This window comes from Hyaena hyaena, unplaced genomic scaffold (assembly GCF_003009895.1).
Source record: "Hyaena hyaena isolate Hyena2069 unplaced genomic scaffold, ASM300989v1 scaffold_702, whole genome shotgun sequence".
Taxonomy (NCBI): domain Eukaryota; kingdom Metazoa; phylum Chordata; class Mammalia; order Carnivora; family Hyaenidae; genus Hyaena; species Hyaena hyaena.
The window spans coordinates 360,090-369,587 of NW_024081338.1; the positions used below are offsets into that span (position 1 = coordinate 360,090).

At 43.1% G+C, this 9,498-nt stretch overlaps 1 non-coding gene across 1 annotated transcript; it reads right to left on the reverse strand.

The window, feature by feature from the left end:
• Positions 1 to 1,423: 1,423 nt before the first annotated feature.
• On the reverse strand, positions 1,424 to 1,554 carry LOC120220555. The gene has a single exon (XR_005525614.1). It is a non-coding gene; the product is annotated as a small nucleolar RNA SNORA18 (small nucleolar RNA).
• Between the last annotated feature and the right edge of the window lie 7,944 nt (positions 1,555 to 9,498).

Consider the following 9,498-nt stretch of genomic DNA (forward strand, 5'->3'; position numbering starts at 1 on the left):
AAAACAAGACATAGTCCCTGCACTTAGGGAACTGGAAAGGCAGAGAATTGAAATTAAAAGGACTGAAGTGTGGTCGGTACCATTTTAGCAAAAGCAATGGCCACCATTTACTTTGCTTTCCCATTCACCGTGTAGCAGCCACGGTCCCAAATACTACTGCCACCTTGTAAGTGGGTATCATTTTAATCCTCATTTAGGGAGACAAAATGACTTGGTCAAGGTCACTTAGCTAGTGAGTGCAGAGCTGTCACTGAAACTTGTTTGCCTGACTCAAAAACTACTGCTCCTCTCTCTCTCAAAATAAACAAAATAAACTTTCATGGTGGGGTTGGTGCCTGGTGGCTCAGTCGATTAAGTGTCCGACTTCGGCTCAGGTCATGATTCTTATGGTTCGTGGGTTTGAGCTCCACATCAGGCTCTGAGCTGACAGCCTAGAGCCTGGAGTCTGCTTCCTATTCTGTGTCTCCCTTTCTCTCTCTGCACCTCCCCTGCTCACATTCTCTCTCTCTCAAAAATAAATAAACATTAAAAAAATAATAAAAGTAAAAGGAGGGGGTGGAGGTGGGCTCCTGAGTGGCTCAGTTGGTTTCACATCTGACTGTTGATTTAAGCTCAGGTCATGATCCCAGAGTCATGGGATTGAGTCCCAAGTTGGGCTCTGCACTGAGCGCTGAGCATGGAGCCTACCTGGGATTCTCTCTCTCTCTCAAAATAAATAAAATAAACTTAAAAAAAAAAAACTAGTACTCATAACCACTCAGCTACCATGACTTTCCTGATAGAGTATGTGAAAAAAAGTCGTGGCCACGGCAAAGGAGAGCACAGGAGAAGTTTCTTAAGGCCTTTCTAACTATGACACAAAATCCAGGAACCATAAAAAAAGTTCTAGGAACCATAAAAAATGAGAGGTATCAAATATAGAATTTACTATGTTCCATACAGAGCATTGTTACAAATACTTTTTTTTAATTTAAACTCAATAAATTTTTATTTAAGAATTTTAACATGTGATTCCCTCCACTCCCAATCACTATGGTTCCTCCGAGTCAGAATCACAATCTTCAAAATAGCCCTTTAAAAAGAACTTTTGTTCAATCCACAGTTGTTTCCATCAATCCAGAGTTCTTTCATTTGGGCTTCTTTAATCTCCACTTGAATATGGACATACTTCAAGAATTCCCCACCTGTAATCTCTGAGATCCAGTGTTGTTTTTGTTTTTTTTTTTTACTTTAGGGCCATGTTTAGGGTCAGAGTAGATGGATCTATCTGGTTCTTAATTTCAAACACCCTCTAAATGTGAATGATTTCAAATCATATTCACCCCTAAACTAGCACACTCTAGAACTGTACAGATTCTTGGGATACTCCAATACCTAAGATTTTAAAAATTTGACCATTAGGTCTTCCAGTGTTCTAGCAGATAGATGTCTTTTAGTTCTTTCCCACAGACCTAACAAATAGTTCTGTGAATAAAGGAAACCACACTTATACTCTATGAGGTGTTTCCAACGATGTAGGTCGACAGAAAAAGCCCCATCAGGATAGACCTCAACCACAAATACTTTAAATATATTAAGCATTTAATCCTCACAAAAGCCATAGGAGGTTGGCACCATGACCCGCATTCTGTAGATGAGGAAAATGAAGCACAGAGAAGAAAATTTCCAAAGTCACACAGCCCATTGGCAGAGCTGGCATGTGAACTTGGACAGCCTGACCCCAGAGTCCGTGCTCATTTTTCATTATGCTCTCCTATCAAAGTCAAAGGCAAATGACAAATGAAAGGGAAAAAAGAATTGAAATTCGTATCACATAACATCCCTAATATCCTAAGAGCTTCCCCTAAGAAAAAGGCCCACAAACGTATAGAGAAATAGACAAAGCATATGAACAGATAGTTCAATAAAATCTAATACACACAAGAAAAGTGCAGATTTTAACCCTGCTGAAATAACATTTCTCACCTACCAGATTGGCAAAAACCCAGAAGATGGACAAAATACTCTTTGTGAGGCTGTGGGGACGCAGGCCTCATATGCACAGTTGGGGGGACACAAATCAGTACTAGATCTATGGATGGCGATTTAAAGTGACAAATCCATACACTCAGCAATTCTAGATCTAGAAGTTATTCTACAGGTAACTCACACATGCAAAATGGCATTAATGCAAGACTACTCCTCACAACCTTCGGCTCATACGACTTCGGCTCTGGTCATGATCTCACAGTTCGTGGGTTCATGCCCCTCATCGGGCTCTGTGCTGACAGCTCAAAGCCTGGAGCCTGCTTCAGTTTCTGTGTCTCCCTCTCTCTCTCTGCCCCCGCCCCCTGCTGATGCTCTTTCTCTCTCTCTCTCTCTCAAAAGAAAACCCCCAAACATTAAATTAAAAAAAAAAAAAATTCATGCCATTACTAGGGACTGGTTGACTACATGTGGCATAACCATATAATGGAATACTTTGCACTGTAAAAAGATTGAGGAAGTACTTCATAGCTTGATGTGAAACAATTTCAAGATATATTAAGGGGAAAAGCAAGGTAAAGGACAGTGTGTATGATACATTATTCTTCTGTGTGTATTATATACTTTTGTATAAAAATAAAAGGAAAGGAAATATATCTTGTATTGATTTGTAGAGGCATAAAAAAATACCTTTGGGGAAAAACAGGAAGTGGGTAGATGGGAGGGAAGGATAGGAAAGAGAACTTCCCCCATACGCCTTTGGTGCTTTTTGAGGCTTGAGCCACATATTTATATTACCTATTTTTTTAATGTAACAAAGAATTTTTAAAAGAAAAGAAAAAAGAAAGGCCTTTCAGAGGAGGAGTCATTTTAGAGCTTTCTGGCTCCGAGAGGACAACTCAATGGTCCTATGAGGAGACACTCTTCATGAACCCATCAGCGGCAAGAAAATAAAAAGCATATCAGAGATGCCTGTAAGTGCAAGAAGGTCCTTTCATCCAGACCCGCTCCCACAATTCCCACTGCCTTTCCCCATTATGCTCCTGAGGCTCATTCAAGCTAAGACTCAAGTACCAGTGACATCTGCTAACATAGGTAACCGTGGGCAACCGGGCTTCTCTGTGGTTGTCATAGCAACAGTGACGTGCCTACAGTTAGGTTTCCATTGTGAAGTAATTACCAGGCCTTGTGGGATGGGCTCTTCCATGTTCGCAGTTATTTACATCAAAGGCAATTATGAATGAGGCTAAATTAGATGCAATTTCAAATGAACTGTTAAGAGGGGCTGTGAATTGAGTGAGATTTCCATAGCCCCCCATTAGGGCAGACGAACCTTTTGAATCGCTCCCCTGATTCAATTCAAGGATGGGGTGCCACTTGCACGGCAGCCACCAAGAGCTGCTAGATGGCCGAAGATCTCCATGTTCCAACCCCAAACAGCCAGTGCCTTCTCCACCTTCTTTTCCTCCCCTCCCAACACAAGTAGCAAGAGCAGACCTAGCAGCCTCTCGGTTTCAACCCAGAATAAAGAACAAAACTTCCTGATTTACCAGAACTTTGTAAAACTCGCATGCTTGTGTGATTAACCCCCCACTTGACACTGGAGAAATCTCAAGTTCCTGATTCTCAGAACACCCCCACTGGAAAGTGATGGGGCCAGGATTCCCACCCACCTCTGGGCTTTGCCCACCTCTGCTCCTTCACTCAGGGGCCAGGGATGAAATTCTTCTTTGTGTTTGGAAAGTGACGCAGAGCGTCATGGAATCCGTGTGTCCAGTGAAAAGAAAAGGTGCTTGCGCGCATCTCAGCCAGAGGGCAGAAGGAAGAAGCTGAGGTCTGGCAGCCAAACTACCAGCTTGAATGAGCCTCAGGAGCACAATGGGGAAAGGCAGTGGGAGCTGTAGGAGCGAGTCTAGACAAGCTCCCGATGTCATACGGACCCTTAACCTCTGATTTGAGTGGTTCCATTATGCCCACCCACATTCAAATACATTACTCTCTCTCCCTGCACTGGATTCTTCCATCCCTATGCTACATATCCCCAGAGAAGTGAATCCATTTGGATGGCCTGGCACTGAAATACAGTGATAGGAAGGAAGCAGAGGAGAGGAACTCTCTTGGGAAGAAGCACTGACTATTCCCCAACCTGTCCACATTCCTGCTCTGCGGAGGTGACATGTGTCTTCTTTTGTGCCTTAGGCACATGGGAGAGCTCCAGTAGCGAGAGGCGCGGATGGTGAGGAAGTCAACGGGTATGGACAGAGATACAGTCATCCGTTCCTGTTAGGTTTGATGGGTTCTGTCTCTGAGTCCAGCAACCGGCTTTGTTGGCTTCGGAAAGAAGTAGGATGTTGTCAAAACCCCATTGAAAAGCTTCACATTCATTCCAACTCTGATAGTTCCATTTGGGGCAAGCAACCCTTCTTGGCGGGTAAAAATGTGCCCAGAAAAAGTTGCACTCACCCCGCATCCTTAGGGCTTAACCTGGGATTGGTCCATATATTCTTGAGTGGGGCTTCCAACCACCAATAAACCCAACGACAGTGTATGCAAAATGTTCCACATATAGCAGGGGTCGATCTGCAACCATAAACTCAAGTGTGTAAGAAATTTAGCAATTCTTTACTTCTGGTCAATCTTTTTTTCTTTAATGTATATTTATTTTGAGAGAGAGATAGTGAGCAAGCAGGGGAGGGGCAGACAGAGAGAGAGAGACAGAGAATCCAAAGCGGGCTCCGCACTGGCAGTGGAGACCAATGTGGGGCTCAAATTCACCAACCATGAGATCATGACCTGAGCCAAAGTTGAGTCGGATCCTTAACTGACTGAGCCACCCATGTACCTGTTGTTCAATCAATCTAAATCTGTCTCTAAATGCTATCCATTTGGGTTGACCAGAAATCCAGACATGACTGGACCCCTACCATACTATACCCCCACCTTTTATTTCATCCTCCACCTCCATTTTGTGCTGGTCTTGGCTTATGTGTGTTAATCAAGCATTAGGAAGCCTCTTTGGTCATCAGTCCACAGTGTTTCTCATGGAGATGCATCTTGTTCCAGCTTACATGGTTCTTTCGGACTCTGGAGCACTGCTGTTTGTGCCACATCTGGGCGTTGACTCTCCAGCAGGCTGGCTGGACCTGGACACAGAGCCAGCCTGTCCGGGAGTTGCTACACCTGCCCTGCCCTCTGGGGATGTCGTTCCCAGACACCAGTGGAAATCCTCAGTTCCTTGGCCTCAGCACTAGGATTTAGAACTGAAATCATGGATAACAAGAAGATGTAGGGTGGGAGAAAGGTGATATAAAGCAGGGTGTTCAAACAGTTTTGGAGGGGGAGTACACCCCCAAAAAGAATATTATAAATGTATGTGTCTCTTCACAAATTTTAAAGTTAGCATGCAAACTTTTTCATTCCCCAATTAAACAGTTGCAAATTATATCATTTCCAATCTATCACAATAGTGGCACTTTTAAATTGTTCTGCCACTCTTTCAAACCTATCCAGTGGAATCTAAATACAGTGAGTTGATACCCATCATTGGTCTTTTAGGAAATACATGAGCAAGCTGTTCTTTTTTTTTTTTTTTTATAATTTTTTTTAGCGTTTAATTTATTTCTGAGAGAGAAAGAGAGACAGCATGAGCAGGAGAGGGACAGAATCTGAAACAGGCTCCAGGCTCTGAGCTAGCTGTCAGCACAGAGCCCTACGCAGGGCTCGAACCCACGAACCGTGAGATCATGCCCTAAGCTGAAGTCGGACGCTCAACCGACTGAGCCACCCAGGCGCCCCCAAGCTGTTCTTAAAAAAGCACAAACTTGGGGCACCTGGGTGGCTCAGTCAGTTAAGCTTAAGTCCGACTTCGGCTGAGGTCATGATCTCACAGTTCATGAGTTTGAGCCCCACATCAGACTCTGTGCTGACAGCTCAGAGCCAGGAGTCTGCTTCGGATTCTGTATCTCCCTCTCTCTCTCTGCCCCTTCCCTGTTCATGTTCTGGCTCTCATTCTCTCTCTCTCTCAAAAACAAATAAACATTAAAAAAAAAAAAAAAAAAGCACACAATTTGGGCACCCGGGTGACTCAGTTGGTTAAGCATCTGACTTCTGGTTTCAGCTCAGGTCATAATCTCACAGTTTCATGAGTTCGAGCCCCACATCGGGCTCTGTGGTGGTAGCACAGAAGCTGCTCGGGATTCTCTCTCTCTCTCCTTCCTTCTCCGCCCCTCCCCAACTTGTTCTGTCTCTGCTCTCTCAAAATAAATTAACTTTAAAAAGAAAAACAAACAAATAAAAACTTTGTCAATGCCCTCCGGCCAAAGATGACCAAGAACAGCTTGAGTTTACTGACTTGTTGCAACAAGGGAGAACATTTACCATGGGGAACTGCAGGCCATCTCAGTGTCAAGGTCTCAGGAAAGACTCACAGGATTTCGGCTTATGTTACTTTCAGGAAGAATTCAAAGAAGCAGGGCTTTGCTCTGAATTAGATGCTGCCAGGAAGCAGAAGCAATTCTACATTGGGTTAGATAAATCTTATCTAGAAGGGGAAAATAATAGGGAAAGCTAACACTTTCAATGGTGGAGAAGCAATCACTTATAGTAGCTGGGAGAACAGAATTCTATTGGTTTTCTATTGCTTCAGACAAATTACCACAAATTCAGCAACCATTTATTAAACACCATTATCTCAGCGTCTGTGGGTCGGATTGTGGAGTGACCTAACTAGGTCCTCTGCACAGGGTCTCACAAGGCAGGAAATTGAGTGCCAAGGGGCTGCATTCTCATCTGGAGACTGGACTAGGGAAGAATTCATCTTCAAGCAACCTCAAGTTGTTGGTAGAATCCATTTCTTTGAAGCAACAGAATTCATGCCAATGTGTTTCTTCAAAGCCAAAAAGAAAGAGAGAGTCTTTGCTACTGGAGTCTCTACCATCTACTATCAGGGAAAGCCTAGACCTTCTCCCAAAGGGCTACCATGATTAGGTCAGGTCAAGCCAGGAAAGTCTTCCTTTGTTGAATTCAAAATCACCTGATTAGGGACCTTAATTACATCTGCAAAATCCCTTTAACTTTGCCATATAATTTAAAATACCCATCACCTTTATCAGACTCAATTTGTTAGAAGTAAGTTACAGGTCCCACTCACTCAAGGCATGGACTCTAGGAGTGAGAATCAGGAGGGCCTCCTAGGGGGTATCCACCATAGAAATGTTTAGTATTACTTTGGTTTACACAGTGACCTTGTTTTTGTTCAGGCTTAGACAAGATCATAAGACAGTCCTATTTCTTTACTGGCTCCTGTTGCCACGGTCAAAGAGTGGCCCTGTCTGAAGCTGGTGTACAGGAAGACCATCATGTCGGTCAGGAGGACACCACATGCTGGCCGGGAGTCCTGGGTCAGCGTCTAACAACCCTGACTCAGCGTCAGGCTAGCCTTCAGATATCAGAGGCCACCTCTTTCTTACTTTACAGCTTTACTTTGTCCCTTGATTATTTCTCTTCCTTCTCCCCCATCTAACTGCATTCTAACATAACCATCTGTATTCTTGAAAGTCTTTTATAGACCACTCTGCCAGACTGCTCTACAGCCAAAACACGAATATAAATTGAACATTTGTATTTTCTGTATAAAGCTAATGGTGAAATCTTTTCAGCTTGATTTGGCATTACAATTATGATTAGTACACAACTGACCGATGCAACACAGAGATATACATTTGGACATATAATTTTTAAATGTATAAAGTAAAATTTTACTAAAATGTATCTACTAGGGAAACAAATGTGCTGGTTTTATTTCCAATCAATTCATGTATTCATGGATGAGCATTAATAACTGCCAGCATAAGAAAGATTCAACCTCAGTTCCATTTCTAAGCTTTGCTTGTACAGATGAGAGCACTGAGATACATAACTAGACATGGAAGGGCATCATCAAAGTAATGTCATTCAAGGCCCTGAACTTTTCGGGATTATATGCCCCTTGCAACTTGGTTAAATCAACATTTGTTAAGCAGAACCTGAGGGTGTGGAAGGTGAACCTCCTTCAACAAACTACCACAAGGTAATTAAAATAGACAAACTTAGGGGCACCTGGGTGGTTCAGTCAGTTAAGTGTCCAACCTGGGCTCAAGTCATGATCTCATGGTTCATGAGTTTGAGCCCCATGTCAGGCTCTGTGCTGCCAGCTTAGAGCCTGCTTTGGATTCTGTGTGTCTCCCTCTCTCTCTCAAAAACAAACGAAAAAATAAAAATTTAAAAAATAGACAAAATTACTACTCACTGGCCCTGGAGGAGGTACCCAGCATACCCTGAGATGCCACATGGGGTGGAGGGGAGGTCAGAAAGTGTGGCTGTCATCTAGGGAGAGGCAAAGAAGGGCTAGCCCATTCAGACAGGTTGTCACACAAAATGATGTTGAAGGGCATCTGGCTGGCTCACAGTTCATGGGTTCAAGCCCTGCGTCAGACTGTGCTGACAGCTCAGAACCTGGAGCCTGTTTCAGATTCTGTGTCTCCCTCTTTCACTGCCCCTTCCCCACTCATGCCCTGTCTCTCCCTCTCTCTTTCTGAAATAAACATTTTAGGGGTGCCTGGGTGGCTTAGTCGGTTAAGCATCCGACTTTCGCTTAGGTCATGATCTCGCGGTTCGTGGGTTCGAGCCCCGCATCGGGCTCTGTGCTGACTGCCAGCTCAGAGCCTGGAGCCTGTTTCAGTCTGTGACTCCCTCTCTCTGGCCCTCCCCTGGCTCGCGCTGTCTCTCTCTCTCCTAGAAATTAATAATAAAAAAACATTTAAAAAATTCTTTAAAAAAGAAAACAAAATTGTGTAAATTCAGTGATTCCACATGTGAGTTAAATGTTCTGATATTTGCATTTAAAACTGATGCTATAAAGATGAACAAGAAAATTCAGGTTAATAATACAAATTTTAATTTTTCTTCATTTAGAATAACATTAAATGGCAAATAAAAATACCTTGAGGGCCGTCTGGATGGCTCAGTCAGTTGAGCATCCAACTTCGGCTCAGGTCATGATCTCATGGTTCATGGGTTCGAGCCCCGTGTCGGGCTCTGTGCTCACAGCTAGCTCAGAGCCTGGAGCCTGTTTCGGATTCTGTGTCTCCCTCTCTCTCTGACCCTCCCTTACTCATGCTGTCTCTCTCTCTCAGAAATAAAAAAATAAAATCATTAAAAAATTTTTAAAAAACCTTAACAAGTTGAGAGACAAAGGATAGAAAGAATGAAAAACAACTATATTTTAGTCTTTTTAATGGACATTTTTCTATTTTTTGAACAAGGGTGCTTACATTTTTATTTTACACTGGGTTCGCTCTACCATGACCCAGGCAAAAGCCATGGATAAAGAATTAACAAAAAGTATCACAGTTTAAAATTTTCACTTCTCAGTTGATGGCTGAATTGTTGTGAGAACACAGGAATCTTTGCATTTCCATTCCCAGATGATTATCCACCTTTCTTATAGATCCCAAGGCCAGATCTTTTTTCTTTCCATTTTCCCACCTTTTATGA